Raw genomic sequence first — 25,931 nt, 5'->3', positions numbered from 1 at the left:
CCAAACCTGAAATAAGCTTTGCCCTCAATCTTGCCTCGGCAAGAGCAGTGCCTTTATGATTCTGTGTTGAATGTATACTGGATTGGGTTTTATTCTTATAAAATCCTTTAACTTTCAATTTGCAGAAGTGCCTATAGTTATAACTACAATTTGTTTTTATTCCCCCAGCCAGTATGAGTGTGTAATTCCATTTTACTTCAGCTGAATACCGAACTAGCCCTGCCAGTGATTTTAATGTCAAACATGATGTTACATTTGATGTTGCCTCAAGGTAATTTTCTCAGAGTGAAGCCCCTCAGGACAGTCACTGAGATGCGCCGACGGGCACAGTCACACGGCGCCAGGGGACAGCGCTTCCTATGCCGTGGGCAGGTGTGTCAGGGGAGTATTATCTTCGTGTTCTTCCAAGCATTACTTTCATAATACTCCACTTTGCTCTTACTTCTCCTTTCCTCTCCTTTGTGTTTTTACCCCTTTTGCTCCAAACCTTCAGACCGGATCAGAATTGGTTCCGGTGAAGGTGAAGCTCTGAAGAATGCCCTGTCCCAGCATGTTAAATTTAACAACTAATTTGTTCAGTGCCTGCTACGTGTGGGAATTCTTCCAGGAACACATAGGGAAAATACCTGTCCTGTGGCGCTCATACCCTAGTAGGAGAGGCACACAGACAACAGAGAAGAGAAGTAAAATACAAAATATGTTAGCAAAGGATGCTAAAAATAAGGCCATAAAGGAGAGGAAATGTGTGTGTGTGTGTGTGTGTGTGTGTGTGTGTGTGTGTGTGTGTGTGTTTAGCAAGGAGCAGAATTGCAAGTTTAGATTAGGTGCCCAGGGAAGGCCTCGCTGAAGTGACATTTTAGCGAAATCTGGAAAGGTATGAAGGAAGAGCCGTGGAGATCTGGAGGAAGAGCACCTGAGGAGAGAGACAAGTGCCCCGTCCTGAGGCAGGGCCTTGCCGGGGGAGCCCCAGAAATACTCAAGCAGGAGTATCTCAGCAGCGGGCCAAGGGCTGGAGACAAAGGCAGCAAAGGGATGGGCTGCCAGGGCACCTGGCGGCCATTGTGAGTACTTGGGCTTTGTAAATATTGTGCTGTCTTATACAAGTTGAGGCTATTGTCTGTTCCATCAACATGGAGGGGAAAAAAAGGGGGGGCGGGGAGGGAGGGAAGGAGGAAGGAAGAAAGGAAAGAGAGAACTGAAGAACACAATGCCAAGCTTAAAATTCACTAGAGCAGAAAGAAGCAGTTTCACAGGTGATGTGTGTGGTTTGCTGCTTCCCGCTCTGCAGCTAAGCAAACGTGAACAACAAACCCATATGATGCTGATGACTCAATAAAAGAGTGAAAAATTGGTTCTCACCCACTCCAATTAGACAATCCTTTTTTCCTCACTTTTAATTTCACAAATCAATTAGAATCTAATTATCACTCTGCAAACTTATAGTATGAATACATCTTACCTTCAATGGAGTTAAAGTCCAATTAGTGTGCTTTTCATACACATGAATCTTATGAGCCAGCACTTCAGATATATAGACACACCTTCAAAGAAGAAAGAGCTACATCAAAGCTCGTGAAGTAATGTGATTCAGAAGGTTACCATGAAGTTGTAATAACTCTTCGTAGGGAAGAACTTTGCTTAGAGACTGGAAAATGGAACCTGTCTCAAAGCACACCAAATTCTGAAGGAACTCAATGAGTTGACAGCGCACAGAGGAGTTTTAATGTCTGAAAAGTTATTTCTAAAGGTGGGAAGCTAATTGGCACTGACTAGTAGGGAAGGAACTTAACTCTAACACAAATAACTGGGAGCAAAAGCATGACAGTGCTTTTCTTGGTTTGTCAACGTAATGGCAAGCCCCAGGTTCTGCATTTTAGCCCCTCGTTTTAGGCCAGAGAAAGCACAAGAGAAGACAAGTGCTCGGCCTGTATCTGAGAGGAGACTTCCTCCCCTCTACCCTGAGCGCAATGTCACATTCATCATAACGATCTGTGGCCAGTCTAAGCACAGTGCATCCCAGGAGAAAGAGATAAATGACTGCGTGATTATCTGCTATCTGTGAAGACCAGGAGATGATATGAATAATTGAAAACTGTCTGTGTTGCTTTCTCTAAATATGTTACTACCCTCTAAATATGTTACTAACCTTCTAAGTATGTTACAAATCCTTCATGATACAAGACGAGGAGGATTTTATATACACACCAATGCTACCCAAAGTGTGGTCCCCAAACCACTGCTGGTCTGTGAATTGTTTCACGGTCACCACCAGAAAATAATGTAAATCAACTACATCACTAAGCACACTACTTAGTGAGGCTGACCTTTTTCCCCATGGTAATACTTTCTTTATGAAGGAAGTGGTGCCTTGATGTACATTTTGGTACAAGCTTTTTGTTGTGTCACAAACCAGCACTACTGATATATACACACCTACAAATTGTTAATCTCATTATACACTCAAAAATCTTCCCTCAAAACAAAGCTGTTTAGTAATACTAAATGTTTATTGCAGTACCCCCTCTTGAAATGCACTTTTTTCCCCAAAAAAAGAAATTTAAAAGAGTATGCCTTCACAAAACAGAAAATTCTGATTTGATATATGTTACCCCCTGAAAAATTAAGATATTTTACATTTTCCCTAATCCTCTTACTGGGATAACATGTTAAAATGCATCCCAGCATTTAGGAAATGAATATGCTCTAAAGATGTCTAAGGAGAATCTGGGGACATGCATGGCATTTTAAAGAGTTCACATACTTGCCATCAGGTGAGATGTTGATTCCACAGCAAAATCAAGTCCGCTGGCCACCACTCGAACTTCATTTGGACCGTAGTAAACAACAAATGAGCACGCTAGACCCAAATACAACTCCCAGGACCTCAGGTAGGGGTCAACAAGATAGTGATCACCGATGGCCCAGAAGTGTTCAGGTCCCACACCGACAATGCCATTCAACTGCAATTCAAACACACACATATGATACATGCAGGTGAAGCCATGGTACGTTACAGGATTATGCATTGGCATTCATTAATGTCTACTTATAAAATCAAAAAGTGGAATGGAGGCTTCACAATAGCTGTTACAGCCCAGAATTATGTGAAATCAGTCCAACCTATACAATCCTTAAAGACAATAATTACCCTAAGAAACCCTAAAAGGTTATTAATTAATAGCAATGGAACATAAAAATCCTATAAGCTGTGTCTTTAAAAAAGTGTGTGTGTGTGTGTGTGTGTGTGTGTGTGTGTGTGTGTATGTTTAGATAGACTAAACTCCACAGACATTAAATTAGACCGGGAGTCATTATCAGGGCCACACATTTCTTGATGCTCCTATAGAACAGTCCAAGTCAGCATCAGGCAGTGCAAAAGACCCTGGCAATCTTGAGACTTATATTCTAGTGAAAGCTCTGCTACTATTAGCTGTGTGATCTACGGAAAATCAATCACTTCACATCCCAGAGCCTCAGTTTCCGTATCTATAAAAAAGGAGTAGATGGACTGGTCTATCTTTCAGCCTTACAGGATCACATCCAGCCGTGAAGTTTCATAATTCTAAATGGAGTGAAATGTCTGTGAGCAAGAATGCTCAGAAATAGGATGCTGTGGCTTTTTTGGTGCTGTTCTGATTTTGATTCTCCCTGTGTTACTGAAAATCTAAGATATATGAGTCTATTTTTCTGCTTTAATAGGTACAACAGCGAACACATAAGTGAGTCATGCTGCGCTGATTGAGGTGACAGAAGTTCCCGGGGGCCATTATCTGGGAGAGAATTATCTCCGCTCCACTGCGGAGGGCGTCATGGCCAGCACATCAGCTCTGACGCAGCTCTGGGCTCCTGGGCGACTTTGATAAGCGTACAGAGCCTCAGTTTTCTCATCTGTAAAGAGAGGTTAAATGATTTTCCCAAAGTCATACAGCTCATTAGTAGACGACTAAGGGTCAGAATCTTCATTTGTGGCGTTGCAGTGGGAATTACAATGAGATGATGCCTGCTGTATGCTTTGCGGGGAGTCCGCCAATCACAAAGCCTCCGTCAATGGCAGCCACAGTTACTACATGAGAAAAAGGGTCTAGGAATTTAGGATTAGTCTGTACAGGCTTCAGGCATAAGCCTGCAAGCTGGGGTTTTTTCCTCTCTTTCTTAAAGGTAGATTTCTGAAATTAGTTTGCTTTACAATCCTTTGCTATTTTTCATAAAAAGGAGCAGAGCAGAAGGGTTTAGAGTAATAGCTTTGAAATCTGATGAACTCCATTGGAATTCCGGAGTCGCTTGCTATCATCCATGGGGCCACAGCATGTCCCTAAACTCTGAGCCTCTCCATACCTTGAAATGTTGGGGTAAGAATAAAATGAAATAATGAATCAAAGACCCTAGCACCATGCCTGGCATACAGTAAATGACCAATGATGACCATTGTGTTGTTATTATTATTAATAACATGCTCAAATTATAATAGTCATTGGAATATTAATGTTGTAGACAACCATATAAACAACCACCAAACACAAAGCAGAAAATAGACATGGCTAATCCTTGGGTTGAGAGAGCAGAATTTTAGTTAATTGTGGCACTAATTATAGTTTGGTTCTATATTGCCAAAGATCAATATATTTGCAATTGTCCAGAAAAAAATACTCTAACCCTGGGAAATTGGACAAACTTGAGATTTCCAAGATTAAATGGTAAAACAAATAAAATCAGTTTTCACTATTTCATAGTGACTCAGAGCACAAGCTCCAGACTCCAGCAACCAGGGTTAAAGTTCCAGTTGTACCATTTATTGACAGTGTCACCTGAGGCAAATTAAATACTCCAGGCCTCATTTTCTTTAATCCAAACTGGTATAGAAATAAAACCTAATTAAGAAGATATTTGTGGGACTTCCCCAGGGGCGCAATGGTTAAGAACCCGCCTGCCAATGCAGGGGACCCGGGTTCAATCGCTGGTCCAGGAAGATCCCACATTCTGCGGAACAACTAAGCCCATGCTCCATGCACAACTACTGAGCCTGAGCTCTAGAGCCCGTGCTCCGCAACAAGAGAAGCCACCACAATGAGAAGCCCACGCACCACAACAGAGAGTCGCCCCTGTTCGCTGCAACTAGAGAAAGCCCACGCGCAGCAACGATGACCCAACACAGCCAAAAATTAAAATTAAAAAAAAGAAAATATTTGTAAAAAGTTAATAAAATAATCTGTTAAATTGGTTATTGCACCACCCGACTTATAGTTGAAGCTCATTAAGTGGTGATTATCACTATTGTTATTGCCATTAGCCCAGCTTCTCTAGTCTACATACTTTCTCCTAATTTAGATCTTGGGATTTAGCACATTCTCCAGACACTCAGTGTCCTCATTCTCTTTCCAAAATATGTTTGGTGAATGAATGTATGAAGAAACTCTCCCACCAAAAGCTGTTGTCTGAACTTTCACGCAGATGAAGACCTGGGCTGTAGTCTGTAATGGCCACTAATTGGTTGACTGACTTTCATCCAGTAACTCGATTTCTCGCCGATCTCGGTTTCCTCATCTTCAAATCCACCAGGTAAGAAAGGAGAGGAGGGAGCACTGATAACACTGAGCACACATCACTTACCAGGTGCTCTGCTAGGTACCTGCATGTACATACCGCACGGTTTAAAAGAAATCTAGATTTACAAAGTCAGAGATAATTGAATTCTGCAGGTAAATTATTCAAATAGAGGGTAGGATTCTAGAAAATCATCATGATTAGAGGATAAAAACTGTTTGGGAAGATAGCGTTCGATTACTTTCCTAAATCCATCACTACCTCATAAACCAAACAAACCCTAAGGCAGGCGAGGATGTTGACTTTGTGTTGGGTTGTTGGGGATCAGGGATCCACGTGTGTTTTCTTTCTCTGTACGTCATACTGTCAAGGAGCCTGGGATGGAGCTCAGTGTCACCAAAGAGCTGCTATTTCAAAAACTGTGTGCAAAACAAACAGCAGAAGAGGCAGCACAGGGAGGTCTTAGAGGTACCAGATTTCAGATCTCCTCTTAGGTATGTATTTCTAATTCTCAGAAACATGTAATATTACGTCTTTTAATATAAAAATAAATAACAAATAAGCTCAAAATGTGAAATTTGTCTATGGAACTGGCTTGGGTTTGAAATACTAAGTCTGGTTTTCGAGAAGAGCAGAGTGTTTTCTTGCTAAAAGATTAAAGGAACATTCTCTGAGGCCAGGAGCCATGACGCAGCATCCAGCCAACCTGGGAAATGAGGGAGGAAGAGGATGGGTCTTCTCTGAGGGGCTTGAGTCCTCAAAAGTTTCTGCAGAGGACTTTCCTGGTGGCGCAGCGGTTAAGAATCCGCCTGCCAATGCAGGGGACACGGGTTCGATCCGTGGTCCGGGAAGATCCCACATGCCACGGAGCAACTAAGCCCGTGCACCACAACTACTGAGCCTGCGCTCTAGAGCCCGCGCTCTAGAGCCCGCGAGTCACAACTACTGAGCCCACGGGCCACAACTACTGAGCTCACGGGCCACAACTACTGAGCCTGTGCGCCTAGAGCCCATGCTCCACAACAAGAGAAGCCACCGCGATGAGAAGCCCATGCACCGCAACAAAGAGTAGCCCCCGCTTGCCGCAACTAGAGAAAGCCTGCACGCAGCAACGAAGACCCAACACAACTAAAAATAAATAAATAAAATAAATAAATTTATATTAAAAAAAAAAGTTTCTGCAGAAGAACACTTGGAGGAGTTTGTGATCATTAGAAAGGGGAGTTGCCATTATCCCCCCACCCCGTCCCCCACTCCCTGCCAAAAAGAAACACTAAAAGTGGATTAACCATCCACTGGTGTTAAAGGAAAACAGAAATATGACATATCTCAGTACTTAGGCAGAAGTTTGTGTTTGATGGTTTTCAGATGCAAAAGTGACTTTTCTTCTTGAAATTTAAACAACTCAACCGTGGACTTAAAATCTGGATGGTTCACCACCAGCAGGTACACGGTATTATCTGAGAAGAGATTAAAAACAAAAATGGAAACATTAACCGAGCTGTCAGCTGTCAGCCCTGTCTCCAGAAAGCAATTTCAACCCACCTCCAACCAGTACTTAGGGTATCAGGCAGATGGAATATTTTCATGTCTTTGTAGAGAAGCATTTGTGATTGCTCCAAAGAAAAATGGCTAAAGGAAGACCCAGTGACAGTCTCTAAAAACTCCAGACTCCACAAGGGGAAAAAAAATCCTCAACTTAAGAATGAGCAGCCCTTGACACTAAAACTCCAAAGAGCTTATTAAGCTTTCTAATGCAAATGGTCTCAGCAAGATGCAGCACTGAGATAAAAGAGATAAAAGATGCGAAGAATATCAATAAGAGAAGGTGTGCTCAGGTGTAATCTACACAGTGTGAGATGATCAATTCCATAAAAAGAGCATGCGAGAGATAATATCAAAGGGAAGCAGATTCTGGGAGTCAGTGCAACTCTGAGACATGAAAGAGACCAGTTTAAGTGGTCAAGAAGGTCTGATCAGAACCAGCAAGTGAAATTAGGCCATAGTCTTTGCCTTTGGAAGCAGTGAGTCTTTGGAAAGCTTTGACGTGACTGAATTGGTGTTTAAAGGAAAATAGTGTAAAGTTTAGGAGGTTGAATTGAAGAAATCTGAACACAAAAGCCAGCTATGAAGCTTCCCATTAGTCCATTTGACAAGCAAATGTTTATTTTAATTGGTGCTAAGTGCTACAAAGGGAAAACAAAACCAGATAAAGGGATGGAGAGTAATGAGATGTCTTCTTCACAGGAGTCAGGGAAGTTCTGAGAAGATGATGTCAAAGCAGAGATCTAACGAAATGAGAAACTGAACTATGTGAATATCTGGGGAAAGAGTGCTCCAGGCTGAAGGAAGAGAGTGTGCAAAGGGCCTGAGGCACCCGTTTCCTTGGAATACTTAATGGTGAGGTTGTGGCTGGGGGAGTGAAAGAGTGGGAATACTGAAGCCACAGAAACAGAAGCCAAGGCCAGTCTTCAAGGCTTAGGATAGGGATCCAGGGCTTACTTATAGGGGGCTTTCAACCAAGGAGTAACATGACCTGTGCGTATGGCAGTAATCCAGGCCCGTGGAGATAAGGAACTGGTCCAGGAAGATGGCACTGATAGGAAAAGACAAGAAAGGACAAGAGAGGCATTTGACAGGAAGTATCAAAAGTCCCTGATGATGGCTGAGGAATGAGGGAGTCGGAAATCAAACATAAGTGAGGACTAAAACCCGGATTCACATTTTGCACAGCAGGTTCCACCTCTAGGAATTTATCCTAAGGAAGTATTCACAGAAGACGTATGTACAAGAATGTTTATTTTGGCATTGTTTTCAATGAGCATAAAGGTGGGAACAGGTTTAATATCCATCAACAGATGAACTATATTATGGTACTCGCACACAACAAAATTCTCAAGAGCAATTGTAAAGTAGCTCTAAATGCACTGTCAGAGAAAGGAATCCATGATGTAGTGTTTAATACAGAAGCAATTTATACGAGCACTTGTGTAATATGTATGTGGTTACTTTTCCCATTTTAATTTAAAAGAGCATGCACACACCCAACACCCTATTTCTTTGCACTTAAAATATTTTGAAAATAAAATATAGTGTTGATAAATGGGTGAAGAGGTCATTGAAAGGGAAAGATATATGGACATATGGATATATTTCATAGATACATATATGGAAGAAGAGAAGTCACATGGGGTAAACATGAAGAATGGAAGATAAGAGGATAAAGAATTACTTTTCGACATTTTGAGTTTAATGTGGCTATAGGACAGGAACCCAAATAGAAGTATCTAATAAGCTGAAGGGAGGGAACGGAAGAGTTGATTAAAATATCATCATCATCATCATCATCCACTTGGGGGTGTTCTCCTAGAGAGCCGGCACAGTTACAGTTGTGACATGGCTGAACCTTCCAAAATAGAGAAAATAAAGAGGAGACAAAATATTGGTCCTTTGGGGAATGCTCAGAGAATTCGAAATGAGTGACAAAATAATAAAGAGGGGAGACAACCTGCAGCAGAATCAGAATGAGGACAGGTAAGTGTGCTGGAATATCAGGGAGGGGCGACTGATCAGTATAAAATGAGATGGAGGAACGAAGTGGGGAGGGAGGGAGCAGAGGAGGGGAGGGCAAGGAGGAAGGAGAGGCAGAGGGGGAGAGTTGGAAGAGAGAGAGAGACATTGCTGATAACTTTCAGGGCAGCAATTTTAGCCTGCCAAAATGGGAAAAGTCTGCAGGGACCAAAGAAGGGATTGTCTGATGAGGAGATGGACGACAGGGTGATTCTCAACCCTGGTCTCACATTTTTATCTCCTGGAGAGCTTGTAACAAGCACTACTGCCCCAGCCTCCCTCAGACCAACTGAATCAGAATATTTGGGGCTGGGACCTGGACGTCAGGCTTTTTAAAACTCTCCAGGTGCTTGTGTGTGCAACCGGGATTGAGAGTTAATGTAGAGACCAAGGAAATGGCTGCAAAAAGAAGGGAAGAAGTGGGATGAAGGCATAAGGGATGAGGCAACATGTTAAAATGTGGAGAAGCAGTTTGAAGACTACCAGAGGCACCAGTGGGCAGGGAGGCATCGAAAGCGACCATCCGTCAGTGGATCTGTAGGTTGCAGGTGTCTTAAGTTAGAAAAATCTATGCCTGTAAATGCCTGGATCTGTAAAATTCTTTAAGTTGGAAAAACCCATAATGATTAGAGCTGAATATCATTACTATAGTAATTACAGAGATAATGTGAAGGTTGGTATTTTTAAAAATTAGGTGTTTTGCAAATCTCAAATATTTTAGCATTCTCAAGCCTTTACGTGGTTATAACTTTATATTTAATTAACATGAGGGTAAGTTTAAAACCCAGAGTAAGAACATTGTTCATGATTATACTTTAGTTGGATGAAAAGAAATAGTCTTTCATTAACATTTTTCTGTTTTTTTTAAATTTGGCTTTATTTTTAATAAACATTAAATAAACATTGTTACCTTCATTTATGAACGTGCTAATCCCATGAGGGTTAAATGAAGACGAATCGAAGTTACTTCCAGTGATCCTCAGTTCCAACACTGTTGTATCCTCTTCAACAGTGGACATGATCCACCGTTCATGTCCGTCAGAAGTATTTTTCCAGGCTTATTGGGTTCAAAGCTCTTTATTCCAGGATATTTTAATCCCTTATAGAATAATGGAGGAGAAAACACAGGCGCTTTATAAATACTTCAAATGCTGATGGAGGTGGTAGATGGCACATGGGTTCACACTGTCTGGTTCCGGCCGCAGGGCCACATGGGAAGCCTCGTAGTTGGCTTGTGCAATAGGCCCACAGGGTCTCTGGGAGCCACATGCTCCACCAGGTGACCCCACACAACAGGCACAGACCCTTCCGTGTGTGTCGAATATCACAGCTATCAAGCTACCAACCCATGGCAAAGATAAAAAAAAAGAAGAGCAGACCAAAGAGACATTTATAAATGGGCTTCAATAATATAAGCGAGGAACACGGACAGAACATTGGTTATGGTTTTTAAACTGTCCCCTAGCAGGTTTATTGGAAGCATCTCAGAGACGAGGTTTAGGGGAAGTCTAGTAAGCAAAGGTAACCACTCCTTTCTTAGCCTGAAGGTAGAACAACGACACATATCTATTTGTTTTACATATCTGGGTCCCATATAAGATTTTGCTGGAAATATACATTCTGTTCCTTTAAAAAAGAGTTTGTAAGACACTTCTGCAGAGGATGACTAGTCTTCCATCTTCATAGGAGAAAACTGGATTGAATGAACTACAACAGGAAGCAAAGGGTTTTCAATGGCTGGATGACTTGTATACTGTATCCTATCAACTCTGTTTTCCTAGACTAGGTTGTTGACTTCTCTTGTTTTGAGCTATATCACCAACCGCAATGATCTATATGCAGGAGGGGTTCAACAACATGGTGGCTTTTCTCTTCAAAGTTTGGAAATTGTGGAATAAAATATCAACGATTTTAAATTAAAAGGCTTATTCTGAAAAGTATAAAAAAAGATAAAAATCTAAATGATGTGGGAGAGGATATATATACACACACACATACACACATATATACACTCAATTCAGCAAATATTTGAATATACCACTTAAGTGCTTCAAGGAATAGACAGATGAATGGGAAGCCATTCGTGAACTCACTGGACTCACAAATTGCCACAATGGAAGACAGGGGAATATAAGAGTTCACTGTACACACAGGAATACAAATATGCATAGAACATATACTATCAAAATCATAACATCAGTATGAATGCATATACGGTTTGTTTTTTGAACCATATCACTGCTCATCTTATATGAAGATGGGCATTGGTATAAAAAAGGCTGAAACAAAAGACAAGCTGCCAGTCCTAGAAAATGATTCAGAGCACAGTAAGTGAAAGGAAACACTTACGGAGCTAATGAAAGCCAGTCCATTACGAAGTATCTCCAAATCTTCAGAGCCAGTTTCTGTCAGAAAAGAGAATAGACAGCACAGATTGTTTCCTACTGTTGCAGGAAGCTAAGGGTCCTTTTCTTTATCACTCTTAATGTGAAAATAGGGCTACATGTTTAGCTCTTCTTTGATAGGTTCATTTATTTATTCCAGTTGACTGCTGTGATTATTTAAAAATTAAAAGCGATTCATATATTGAAATAAAGTACATTTAAAATGTACACTTAATATATTTGTTTTAAATTGATGGGCTAGAACTTTTTCCTTAGAGCCCAAAACCTCTTAAAGTACATGGAAATTCACTAAATGTACAAAAGGTACAGTCATTTGAAAATAGCCTGCTGTTTTTTAAAGACATAAACTCCCGATATATGTTGATACTTAATAATTCCAAACCAAATAAACTCTTTGAAAACCCTATTGGAAATATAAACAAATTCCAAATGCTTCAGTTAAAATGGGGATACATTTCATATGCCAAATATGCTTTTACTATTAATATAAACATCAATAAAATATCACCAAATTAGTTATGCTTTAAGTACATGTAAATTTTTTGGATTTCAATCAATCTCGAGACATATGGGATTTTTGATTTGGTATTAATAATTTTAGTGGGGTGTTTGTTTTTCAAATATCCAGTGATATTTAATATCAATATCATGTTTGTTTTCTAGAAAAAAAGATTACACTATAAGATATCTGACCAAGCTTACTGATGCTAACTGCATTAAGTCGTGTGGTCTAGCCTTTCCAACCTCAGTCAACTGAGATAAATAATTCTAAAAAAACCCCTCAAAACATAACAAAAGCAGATTGGGACTGACATACACACACTACTATATATAAAATAGATAACAAATAAGAACTTGCTGTACAGCACAGGGAACTCTACTCAATACTCTGTAAAGACTTACATGGGAAAAGAATCTAAAAAAAAAAGTGGATATATATATATATATGTATAACTGATTCACTTTGCTGTACACCTAAAACTAATACAACATTGTAAATCGACTATACTCCAATAAAAATTAAAAAAAATAATAACAAAAGCATGAATGTCAAACAAGTCGTTCTCAAATAACAAAGCTGGTTGGTTGAAGCCAGATGGGGACTTGAGTCCTCCGACACTCCTGTTGGTTGCCTACCAGCTGCTATTCCCTGGCCCTTTTATCTTTGCTGAAGGGTCAGTCTTCCACAAAGGAGGCCCATAATTACCTTCCCAGCTTCCTTTGCAGCTAGGGCACCAGCCTGTTGTCTAGCTCTGATTAATGAGATCTAAGGGAAAATCTGCTGAGAGTTTCTGGGAAAAACTTTCCTCCCAGATATTAAAAGAGAGATGCATGAGGAGAAGCCCTGTGGTAACTGCATAGGTGTGTGAGGTCTTTTAAAAATTTTATCCTTTACTCATTGCTTTTTATTCCTCTTTTGTCCCTCCTCTGCCATCTGCTCAGGTTATATTACCATAAAATCAAACACTGTCTATTGTTTTCGCTAAACAGACCAAACAAAAACAAATGATCAAAAAACAGTCAAAAACATTGACAGTAGGTTGGTAAAGTCAAAAGTCAAGTAATTTGGTATTCATAACTAACTACTGACTTAATAATACTCTCCTGGTTCGTAGTTTTATTTTTGAACAAAATTTAACAAGTATATTAATCAAATAACTCGCAAAATAATACTTCAAGCGAGATACTGCCTCCTCTCAAATACTTACCTATTCCTTTTCCTAATTTACAGTTAGGAAGTTCTACCAATTTTACTCTTGGGAAGCATTTTTTCTTGTTCTGGGAGAGAAAAAAAGGAATTAACTATGCATAAAACTGTCCAGAAATTATAATTAAGTTGCAAAGGTAAGTAGCCAATAAAGTTCTCCTTAACTGTACTTTTTGCCTGGGTTTCAACCCCAGGGTTAGCGGTCCCTGTAACTTGAGCAATTCTACCAGACGAGACCTGAGCCAGACACATGGGTCCCTGGGCACAACATTCAGTATTTATTTAGCAGAGGTGGGTAGATACACAAAGGAGATACATAGTGTCCTCTTGAGGACTCTGTGCGCTTTGGCAGAACAGGAACTATTTCATCAGCTGTGTCAGGAGTCCTAGGTGGAAATTTGGGTTAAATAGCAACAGGGTTCCAATTTATTCCATTGATGTTTTAGGGCTGCTGACAGATGGGCCTCCTGCCCATCTGCCCAGTGTGGCCCCAAAGCCTAGACTGGACATCTGCTTTCGGGTGTGTTACTTGAAAAATGCAGGTGGGCTTAAAGGATTTATAACTTCAGAAAATCATACCCAAGGCCAACATATAAAAAGCCATTGCACATACACACACTCAAAAGTGACTCACTAAATCTGAGTGCATAAACGTTGCGGGGAACACTTGAGTGAAGGACAAAGGAAAAAAGAACAGATGTGAGAAGGAAGTACCAGCAGGCTGCCTGCGCAGCACAGAGCTATTGACGTAGCATTTGAAAGAAATGGACCACAGCATTAGCACGGCCAAGAGAGCTAAACAATAAACATTTTTTGAGAACTAATGATACAATACAGTCAGAGTGAGCAGCAACAATTATCCAACAATCCCTAGGAATCTTATTTGACTAAAGACAGACAGGCAGAGAAAGTTTTCACTTTGCCTTACTGATAATTTAGTCTCGTAGAAGGAGGAAGATGGGCTAAGGGTGACTGGACACTTTGCATAAAATTTCTAACAATATGGTATAAAATAATAAGGAATTTGGAGGTGACTGATTATTTCATCTTTTCATTCAGATAAAAATGTAGCATGCTCCTACTATCATGCCATTGGCTATCAATTCTACCCTCTACGAGGGTCTGAGCTAAGAGGTTAGCAGTGGGGTCAGTAATCAGCTTTGTTAAAGCACCACAGTTCACATTGAGGCACAGAGTAGAGAACCTGGGCGCTAGAGATCCAGAGGTGAATGGATAGATGACGAAGGCCTGGCCTGCAAGGAGAGGGTGGGTCCCTGAATGATGGACACAAACTTAGAAAGCAGACTTCAAAGGAAACTTGGGATCTGCCCCCATGACCTGAGAAACAAAAAGATATTTCAACAATAGAAATCTGACATTATAATCAAACAAGTTTGCAATAAAGAAATAAAAGGGAAAGTTTAGAGCAGTGCCTTACCAACTTTTCAGACTAAGACCCACGTTAGGAAAAGCATTTTACATGGTAGAAACACACATCACACACACACACACACACACACACACACACACACACACACCCCTGAAACAAAGTTCACAAAGTGATACTCACCCTAATACATTTAATAAATTCTTAACTTTTCTACTCAATTCTATTTCATTTATTTAAAGATGCTGGTCATACAAATAACAAATATTGGTGAGGATGTGTGTGTGTGTGTATATATATATATGTACACACAATGGAATATTACTCAGCCATAACAAATAATGAAATTTGCCATTTTCAACAACATGGATGGACCTGGAAGGTATTATGCTTAGTGAAATAAATCAGGCATAGAAAGACAAATACTGTATGTTATCACTTATATGTGGGATCTAAGAAATAAACAAATGAATGAAAATAACAAAAGAGAAACAGACTCACAGATATAGAGAACAAACTAGTGGTTACCAATGGGAAGAGAGAAGTGGAGAGGGGCAATATAAGGGTAGGAGATTAAGAAGTACAAACTACTATGCATAAGATAAATAAGCTACAAGGATATATTGTACAGCACAGAGAATATAGCCAATATTTTATAATAATTATAAATGGAGTATAATCTATAAAAATACTGAATCACTATGTTGTACACCTGAAAATAATATAATATTGTGAGTCAACTATACTTCAATTTTAAAAATAACAAAATAGGGCTTCCCTGCTGGCGCAGTGGTTGAGAGTCCGCCTGCCAATGCAGGCGACACGGGTTCGTGCCCCGGTCCGGGAAGATCCCACATGCCATGGAGCGGCTGGGCCCGTGAGCCATGGCCGCTGAGCCTGCGCATTCGGAGCCTGTGCTCCGCAACGGGAAAGGCCACAACAGTGAGAGGCCTGCGTACCGCAAAAAAAAAATAATAATAATAATAATAATAAAATAAAAATAAATAGGTAAGTGTTGATCATAATTTACTAAATTGATTTTGTGATCCACCATTTTGAAAAACACTGGTCTACAGAAAGCTCCGTGAATATACACAGAGTGCCCCAAGGAACTCAAAGGACAGGTACAAGATGTTAAGAGTGGAGGTCATAATCAAGGACATTACAAAGAGTGACATAGAAGAAGAGTCAGTGACGTGCAATCAGTGAGTGGGTCAAGACTTGGGAAAAATGCCAAGGATAGCCAAATTAGCTTTTTTAGAGTCAAAATCACACAGGAAGAAGAGGTATGCAGCCTGGCTTGCAAGGTTCATTAAATGTGATGTGTTCACAGAGGGCAGAGAAAAGCAGAACTGATCAGCCCATATTCTAACTTAGGCTTCTCTCTCATGGAAGTTGATCTCTAACCTGGAAAAGCCCACAGTAGGTAAGGAGGCATTAAGTGAGCACTCAGTTGCTCTGGGTTCAAATTTGTGGCCAAAAGAAGTCAAATCTCAACAGACTAATCATTACTAGTACAGTTCAGGTACCGTAATTACTCTGCTTTAATCCTCAAATCTCTTCCTGAGGTATTGTTTTCCCTATTTTATAGATGACTAAGATTAAGTGGCTTTTCAAGGCTACAAAATTAGGAAGTGGCTGAGCTGGGATTAGAACTGAAGTATGAATGCAAAGATCACATTCGGTCCTCTGCCCAGCAAAATTTACCGGTATCACCACTTCCAAAAAGCTGAAGGAAGTACCAGAAGACAATTCAGCTTGCGTTACTATAAGCCAGCATATTTTTCTATTTTATTTTCAATTATCAGGAAATATCTTGTCAAGGGCTTGATTAAGTCCAAATGTTCCAGGTCTAAAGGATAAAGTTCAATGTTTGAGAGGTGTCGCTGATTTATAAGCTGCTGAACTCTGGCCAGAAATCACATACTCCCTGCTATGAATTATTCTTTGCAAATACATGCCAGCTCCTTACAAAAGAAAGCAAGGATCTTTAGCTATGCATTAAGAAGTCCATTCTGGAACTCTCCTTGGGACCATATGCATCCTCGCCCGGTCTACCTTCTGCCACTGCACACCCCTCATTATTCAATATTCCTTATTGGGTCCTACTATCCTTAAAAAGATAAAATTGGGATTTGAAATCAGGTGCCATGACACCAAGGATCCTTTTCTCTACATCACTTTCTTATGCAAGTTTTCCCTCCACCTAGTCCTTCCTGCTAATCCACCTGCAAGATTCTTACTCACGATGTCTGCAGCTCCTACTGATACTCTGTGACAGGATTAGTAACTCCTTCATTTATCCTCATGAACCTTCACGTATACATCTACAGAGGCTCTTACTATATTGTTTTACAGTAATCAGTTTGTGGTCTCATTGCTCACAGTAAACTCTGAAATCTGTGAGTGAATACTGCATCCTATTCCTCCCTGTGACTTCCCACATGAATACAGCACTCCAGGAAAAAAGAAGGTACTTGGTAGATGTCTGCTGAATTGTTTTGTGGAATTAGTAGGCTAGTGCATCAGATGGAGATGATGTTGGTTGCACTGACAGAGGAGGGCCAGTGAGTTATTCGTCCTTAGCCTATGGTCTCAGTGAGGTATTATCACAATATATATTCAAGTACCACTCATTAAGTGGATCATTCATAGGTAGATTTTTTAATAGATCTTTATTGGAGTGTAATTGCTTCATGATACTGTGCTAGTTTCTGTTGCACAACAAAGCGAATCAGCCATATGCATATACATGTCCCCACCCTCCTGAGCCTCCCTCCCATCCTCCCAATCCCAATCCTGTGTCATCGCAAAGCACGGAGCTGATCTCCCTGTGCTATGCCGCTGCTTCCCACCAGCCAACTATTTTACATTTGGTAGTGTGTATATGTCGACGCTACTCTCACTTCGCCCCAGCTTCCCCCTCCCACCCCATGTCCTCAAGTCCATTCTCTATGTCTACCTCTTTATTCCTGCCCTGTAACTAGGCTCATCAGTACCATTTTTTTTTTTTTAGATCCCATATATATGTGTTAGCACACGGTATTTGTTTTTCTCTTTCTGACTTACTTCACTCTGCATGACAGACTCCAGGTACATCCACCTCACTACAAATGACTCAATTTCATTTCTTCTTATGGCTGAGTAATATTCCATTGTATATATGTGCCACATCTTCTTTATCCATTCATCTGTCGATGGACATTTAGATTGGTTCCATGTCCTGGCTACTGTAAATAGTGCTGCGATGAACATTGTGGTACATGGCTCCTTTTGAACTATGCTTTTCTCAGGGTATATGCCCAGTAGTGGGATTGCTGGGTCATATGGTAGTTCTATTTTTAGTTTTTTAAGGAACCTCCATACTGTTTTCCATAGTGGTTGTATCAATTTACATTGCCACCAACAGTGCAAGAGGGTTCCCTTTTCTCCACACCCTTTCCAGCATTTATTGTTTCTAGATTTTTTGATAATGGCCATTCTAACTGGCATGAGGTATCCCTCATTGTAGTTTTGATTTGCATTTCTCTAATAATTAGTGATGTTGAGCATCTTTTCATGTGCCTCTTGGCCATCTGTATGTCTTCCTTGGTGAAATGTCTCGTTAGGTCTTCCACCCATTTTTTAACTGGATTGTTTGTTTTTTTGATATTGAGCTCCATGAGCTGCTTTTATATTTTGGAGATTAATCCTTTGTCTGTTGTTTCATTTGCAAATATTTTCTCCCATTCTGTGGGTTGTCTTTTCGTCTTGTTTATGGTTTCCTTTGTTGTGCAAAAGCTTTTAAGTTTAATTAAGTCCCATTTGTTTATTTTTGTTTTTATTTCAGTTAGTTACTCTAGGAGGTGGGTCAAAAAAAGATCTTGCAGTGGTTTATGTCAAAGAGTGTTTTTCCTATGTTTTCCTCTAAGAGTTTTATAGTGTCTGGCCTTACATTTAAGTCTTTAATCCATTTGAAGTTTATTTTTGTGTATTGTGTTAGGGAGTGTTCTAATTTCATTCTTTTACAAGTAGCTGTCCAGTTTTCCCAGCACCACTTATTGAAGAGGCTGTCTTTTCTCCATTGCATGTTCTTGCCTCCTTTGTCATGAATTAGGTACCCCTATGTGTGTGGGTTTATCTCTGGGCATTCTATCCTGTACCATTGATCTATTTTTCTGGTTTTGTGCCAGTACCATACTGTCTTGATTACTTAGCTTGGTGGTATAGTTTGAAGTCAGGGAGCCTGACTCCTCTAACTCCATTTATCTTTCTCAAGATTGCTTTGGCTCTTTGGGGTCTTTTGTGTTTCCATACGAATTGTAAAATTTTTTGTTCTAATTCTGTGAAGAATGCTATTGGTAGTTTGATAGGGATTACACTGAATTTGTAGATTGCTTTGTGTAGTATAGTCATTTTCACAATATTGATTCTTCCAATCCAAAAACATGGTCTATTTCTCCATCTGCTTATGTCATCCTTGATTTCTTTCATCAGTGTTTTATAGTTTTCTGAGTATAAGTCTTTCGCCTCCTTAGGCAGGTTTATTCCTAGGTGTTTTATTCTTTTTGTTGCAATGGTAAATGGCAGTGTTTCCTTAATTTCTCTTTCTGATTTTTTGTTGTTGGTGTATAGGAATGCCAGAGATTTCTGTGCATTAATTTTGTATCCTGCAACCTTCATAGGTAGATTTTTGAGATAGCATATGGCAATAATAAAAGCTAACATTTACAGAGTATCTTTCATGTGCCAGATTTGATATATATCCTACTGTGATATGTATTATGAGCCCATAATATTTAGGTGGAGAAACAGGCTCAGAATGGTAAAGTTGAGACAGGCTGGGACCTGGGACCCAGGACCCTTTGCTACAATGCTTGCACTTGGACAAACATCTCCTCAAGCAACAGAATACAAACTATAAGGGACTAAAAATAACTGCGTGCATGTGCAGTTGGGACAAATTATGGATAATATGATACAAAAAGACCAAAGACCCACTGCCATTCATGAGGTGTCTGGAACAAAAACAGGGTACTGCACGTGATCCCTGCACACAGCTCCACCAAGGGGGTGGGCAGGCCACCTAAGCCGCCCCTCTGGCCCAGCTGCTGGATCTGCCCCTACCCACACCCCATTTAAAGGATCAGATCGCCCTCCCTCAGGGAGCGAGCAAGGGAACCCGTTATTTGTTTTCGCTCCCTGTGCTGCAGCACAGGTCCCCAAAAAGCCTTGCCTAAATTTCTCTTCTGACCTGTTATGAATTTCTGTTGATTAAAAAGTCCAAGAGGGCTTCCCTGGTGGTGCAGTGGTTGAGAGTCCGCCTGCTGATGCAGGGGACACGGGTTCGTGCCCTGGTCCGGGAAGATCCCACATGCTGCAGAGCGGCTGGGCCCGTGAGCCATGGCCGCTGAGCCTGCGCGTCCAGAGCCTGTGCTCCGGAACAGGAGAGGCCACAACAGTGAGAGGCCCTCGTACCGCAAAAAAAAAAAAAAGTCCAAGAATCTGGGTCAGTGACAAAGTGACTTCAAAGTCGCAGAACTGAGATGCAACCCAGGTCTGTTGGAATTCCCCCACTGCCCTCTTCCCACTACAGCGTGCTTCCCACTGGAGTGGGCATGGGGGTGGCAGAAATATTAATGCTAGCTTTGCTGTTTCCTTCTAATGAAGGGCCTCACGCATTACAGTGGGCAATTTAGGAATGAGGAAGTTGTCCCAGAGACGCGGGACTGCAACATTCCACACTACAGGAGTCGCTGTTTATATCGTAGTCCTCGGCACTTCCGGGACTTGCGTAGTGCACAACCCGCGAGGCTACAGCAGCCAACTACAGAGAAGCGCAGGGAAGACTACTCATCCAGGGGAGCTCCCGTCTTCCTTTGCTCTGTGCTGCTATCACCTCAGAAGCATCCGGGAACCCCTCAAGTATTCTTCCACAAGTTCCTTCCAGCCCCAGGACTATATAACTTCTAACGAGCCTGCCCCACTCGCATACGCCGCGTCTCTGAGGAAAAAAAGATGTATCGCCTCTGCGGATTCGCCCCGACCCTGCTGCCGGTCTCAGGACATAATCTCGTCCCTTCACTCCTTTGGGCAGATTAATGATTTTCTCTGAGATTCAGAGGTCTTATCTCTCAAATGGGGATAAAGGTAATTTACTGACTCTCCAGGAGCTCTTGCTCTGGTTCTCAGATGCGTGGCGCAGGATTTGAACGTCCTTTTGAAACCACGCACCTCAGATAGCACCTCAAATAGGACTCGAATCCAGTCACACCTCATGTGGGACGCGAACACAGACGTGCCTCGTGTGGGGCTGGAATCCACAATCTCTGGCTTAAGAGGGGGCTCGAACCCACATTCTGATTGCAACCGCACACCTAGTCTCAGGACTTAACGAACCTCAGGTTCTTTATGTCTCGGCGCAGAAGGACTTCAGCGAGAGGCAAAGTGACAGGTAAGAAGTAGATTTATTAACAGACTTTGTAAAGAGGTTGCAGGAAAATGGGGCATGAGAGGAGGGTCATGACCCAGGTCTCGGGCCGCCAAGTGAGGGTCCTTGGCTCTGGGCAGGAAAGAATTCAAGAGCGAGCCAGAGTAAAGGGAAAGCAGAGATACACATTCCAGAGACAGAACTTGGGCGTCTCAGAAGGAGAGCAGCTCTGGGAGAAATACACTCCACAGACAGAGTGCCAGCCGCCTCAGAAGGCAAGAGGCCCGGGGTGCAGAAGTGGTTAGTTTTTATGGGCTGGGTAATTTCATAGGCTAACAAGTGGGGGGGATTATTCCAGCAATTTCGAGAAAGGGGAGAGGATTTCCAGGAATTGCGTCACCGCCCACTTTTCGGCTTTCTGTGGTCGGCCGGGGAAGTGTCATGGCGCCCGTGGGTGTGTCGTTTGGCATATGCTAATGTATTACAATGAGTGCATAATGAGGCTCAAGTTCTACTGCAAGTGGAATCTTCTGCCATCTCGGGCCTAATCTGTTCTAAGCTTTTTTTTTTTTTTAACATCTTTATTGGAGTATAATAGCTTTACAATGGTGTGTTAGTTTCTGCTTTACAACAAAATGAATCAGTTATATATATACATATGTTCCCATATCTCTTCCCTCTTGCGTCTCCCTCCCACCCTCCCTATCCCACCCCTCCAGGCGATCACAAAGCACCGAGCTGATCTCCCTGTGCTATGCGGCTAAGCAGTTTTTGTTGTGTCCTCAACGGCTCTGTCATTCTTTCAAGGGTTATGCCCGCCCCTTCCCTCCTGTCTCATTTTAGAGACATGCATACACATCCCCTGAGGAGCTTGTGAAATAATGCTGATTCTGATTCAATAGTGTGGGCTGGGGCCCGAGATTCTGCAAGTCCTGGGAACTCCAGGTGATGCTCATGCATCTGGTCCACAGTCCTTTTGAGTAGTGAGGCTTTAGAGCTTTTCAAACAGTGAGTGCAATTTCCCTTCCTCCCCTATCTGGGCTAATCGAAGGCTCTGCAACCGCCCTCCATCTTCATAACCACCCATCCTCCTAGCTGCCCATTGCTCCTATTCCTGCTCCTACTTCTGCCATGGCTGCTCTAGCCTTCTTTTTTATTCAAAAACCAGAGGTCCACCCCACTTCCACTTTCCTTTTCCCTTCTCAGTCATCTGATTACAGCCAGAAGTTCAAGGACTGAGGCTCCCTCCCCTGGACTTGCTGGGTCCAGGTGCTGAAAGTAAAACAGTAAGTTCTTACTTCAAACTAGACCAGGTCATCCCACTGCAGCAACCCCACGGCAAAGCAGCTCCACCAGGCACCCCATCCACAAAAAGAAACCACAGGCAAGGCCAACAGCGAGACTCACAGAGACTGATATTATGTTCAGCTATGACCATAGTGTGCGTTGGTCCCTTCAGACAAATCAGAATCAGGCTTGGGGCCCAGAAACCAAGGCCAAGGTCCATCTGCTGCCCAAGGCCAGGCCTCAACTTTTTCAGTTGAAATTTAAGTCTTGGTGCAAATCAATGGTGTACAATAGTCTGTCTCAAACTGTATCCCAGAGAGTTATACAGGATGTTTATAGATGGTACCAAAAAAGGCAGTGAAGGATGTGGGCAAATAAGTCTGTGAAATGACAAAGCAAAATCATTTTCTGTTTGTTTGTTTTGTTACTGAAGGACTTTTCAAAGCTTTCAACATGCCAGAATACACTGTTAATCTCTGGGAAAAGGCTACAGTAGCCAACACTTCGCAAATTTATTTATCCAAGGAACGTATTTTTTATGGAGCATGCCTTGTGACTTGTGAACAAACTTGGGGAAATATTAATGTTGGATCAAATAAGCTAAGACTTCATGTTGATAGAGAAACTTTTTAGGATGGTAGCATAAGCATATACAAAATGCCTACAGTCTCCACCCTTAGAGTAAATTACACAAAAGCATATACAAAATGCCTACAGTCTCCACCCTTAGAGTAAATTAAGGAAGGTAAACCAGAAAGATAGACCCTCACTCCTTCCTGGCAGATCTGTAATCCTTTAGAAGATTACAGATCTGCCAGGAAGGAGTGAGGGCCTATCTTCAAATTGTGTGGGGCAATTTGAAGAGTGTGGGCAGAACAAACCCAGGGATAGATGTAAATGGAGAATCAAAAGGAGAAAGGCTAGAAGGGGTGTCAGATATTTACATCTCATTTATTTTCATAATGGGTAACACCAGGGTAATACCGCACAAATATACATATATAATGTATTTATATACATATAAATGTAATACATACTATATATATTCTCCTTTGGCAACAAACAGCACCATGATTAATGAAAATCCACAAACCGTAATTTTTACATGATTAAAAACCCCAAATCACTGTTTCTTACTTTTTTCTAACAGCTTGTGATTCCAAAAATAACCAACAATTAGAAGAAAAGAAAAGCCCAATAGTTACAAAAACCTATTCTGAATGTATGTTTCTAATCAGTCCATAGGGTCATACGATTTTTTTCTAAAAATCCAAAATGTTCAATTTGATTTTTAGTGATGTTGTACTTCAAAGTAAATAATGAGGTTTTATTGATTAAGCCTTAGGGATTAGGATGATCTTTAGACTTTGAACCCCTATTAAAAAGTTAGTAGGACTTCCCTGGTGGCGCGGTGGTTAAGAATCCGCCTACCAACGCAGGGGACACGGGTTCAAGCCGTGGTGCGGCAAGATCCCACATGCCGCGGAGCAACTAAGCCCCGTGCGCCACAACTACTGAGCCTGCGCTCTAGAGCCCGCGAGCCACAACTACTGAGCCCACGTGCCGCAACTACTGAAGCCTGCGCACCTAGAGCCCGTGCTCCGCAACAAGAGAAGCCACTGCAATGAGAAGCCCACGCACCGCAAAGAAGGGTAGCCCCCGCTCACCGCAATTAGAGAAAGCCGGCGCGCAGCAACAAAGACCCAACGCAGGCAAAAAAAAAGTTACGAACAAAACTACCGATACATTCTTAGAAACCTTTTCCCCCTTGTATAGTACTTAAAGCTTTATAAAAATACTTTAAGGGAAGCAGGGCACTAACATTTATTGAATACTATATCCCAGGCACATTGTTAAGTGCTTCCTATATGAGGCTTACTGAAGCAGCTAATGTTAGCAATGTAAAGTGATTTGCCCAAGATCCCACAATGGAAGGGACACAGCAAGAGCCCAGGACATCACATGCCAGTGCCAGGGTCTCTCCCCTGACGCCCCACGCATCCCCCACTGGAGCGGGTGGGCCATCACGGCGCCCATTCCTTCCCACCTGCTCCGCTCCACACGCGAGTTTTCTGTCTCTTCCAAGCTGGGAAGGTTTGTGCCACGGCCGGGCAGACAAGACGGGAGCTCCTTCCCTAAATTTACACAATATCAGGGCCTCCCTCCAATCTGGTTATCTATTTTGAAGCAAAGTTGGGAAGTGAATCTGTAGCCAAGATACACCGCTTTCATGAAAAATTAATTTGTGTGTGCCAACAGCTGGGCCACTCACACCGACAACAACTCTCCTTAACCTCTCTCCCAGGCCATGGGCAAGGGTACATTTTCAGGTGGCCGGGGAAAGTTGGATATTCATGCAATCGCTGTGGGACGTACGTCCAGCGCTCGCCTGCAGATCTTCTAAGAGCCCGGAACCTGCTTGGGAGTGGCGGGAGCCTCCAGGGCCTGGCTAGGGGGTGGGACGGACAAGAAGCGGGGTGGGCCGCAGCCCTCGGCACAACTCAACTTACAGATAAGAAGAGCGGTGATCCCTGAAGAGTGCCAGCCCCAGTCTCGAGGGTGAGCACTGTCAGCTTTGCCATGGTCTGGGACAGACGACGGAAGGATACACGGACGCAAGGACGGGAGACGGGCGGGAGACCGCCGTCAGCCCGCAGCCTCGGGCAGCCCAGGGATTGGCTCCACCCCTCCCCGCGGCGCAGCTCACGCGGCCCGCCCCGGACGCCGACGCCGACGCCGACGGCCTGAGCTGGGCCCAGCGCCTGCGGCCTGGAGCTGCACGCTCCTGGCGCTTTAAAGGGAGGAGACCGAGAACTAGGTGCCTAGACCGGGCAAAAAGGGGAGAACTAGCAGGCTGGAGGAAATGGAGAGCTGTGGGAAAGGAGAGCCAGGCTTTGAGGAGCGCTCACTTTGTGTTAACAAGGTCCTCATCTTTGTGGCGCAGGTTCAGTAACTTGATCACCCACCGTGACTCAGCCAGAAAAGGTACAGAAGGAAGGGAGGGCTGTGATTGGAACCCCTAAGATATAATTTTATTCTCACCTGTCTACCACCGTGTGTCACCTTCAGACATCTGGGTATCAAGCATCTCGTTCCGCACCACTCCTGACTTTACAGCTCATCAAGTGCATCTCTCCAGTGTTTATTCATTCCAGGCACTTGGCTGACATGTATTGAGTCCCTGCTATGGGCCAGAACTCAGTAAAATATATCACTCTTGCATATGCAGTGCTATGGATAATGCGAATATGCACTATGGATGTGCACATATTCTATGGAGAAGAATAAAGCCGGGAAGGGTATAGGGCGTACTGGAGGTACCATTTAAGAAAGGGGAGTCGGGAGGCATCACTGACAAGGAGACTTCTGAGCAAAGCAGGGTGGAAGGTGCCTCTGTACACCCGTCTCTGCCTTCTCTCCTGTTACCATGAATGAAGTGTTGCCTGTTCATGAAAGGCCGGCTCTTCTCTTTGCTCTGGGTCCCTTTTTTTCTTTCCTTCTCAAGGATTTTGGTCCCAGTTACAACTTCTCCCTACTACAACACCCACCTCTTCTTTTTTTTCTGGAATATTGCCATTAGATACCAGCATGCTTTAGGGTCACTCATAGTTTTCTGGGGAAAAT

At 42.4% G+C, this 25,931-nt stretch overlaps 1 pseudogene across 1 annotated transcript in view; it reads right to left on the bottom strand.

The window, feature by feature from the left end:
- LOC309966469 (serum paraoxonase/arylesterase 1-like) overlaps positions 1-25,001 on the bottom strand; it is a 30,397-nt pseudogene extending 5,396 nt beyond the window's left edge. The window contains exons 1-7 of the transcript in view: positions 24,818-25,001; positions 13,226-13,295; positions 11,461-11,516; positions 10,022-10,210; positions 6,878-7,001; positions 2,762-2,960; positions 1,460-1,541 (exon numbers count right to left, since the gene is read on the bottom strand). The product of the transcript in view is annotated as a serum paraoxonase/arylesterase 1-like (transcript). The remainder of the gene's footprint in view (positions 1-1,459; positions 1,542-2,761; positions 2,961-6,877; positions 7,002-10,021; positions 10,211-11,460; positions 11,517-13,225; positions 13,296-24,817) is intronic.
- Between the last annotated feature and the right edge of the window lie 930 nt (positions 25,002-25,931).

This window comes from Leucopleurus acutus (assembly GCF_964270905.1).
Source record: "Leucopleurus acutus genome assembly, chromosome: 9".
NCBI lineage: Eukaryota > Metazoa > Chordata > Mammalia > Artiodactyla > Delphinidae > Leucopleurus > Leucopleurus acutus.
The sequence above is the reverse complement of the archived record's forward strand: the minus strand, read 5'-3'. Positions and strand labels throughout refer to the sequence as shown.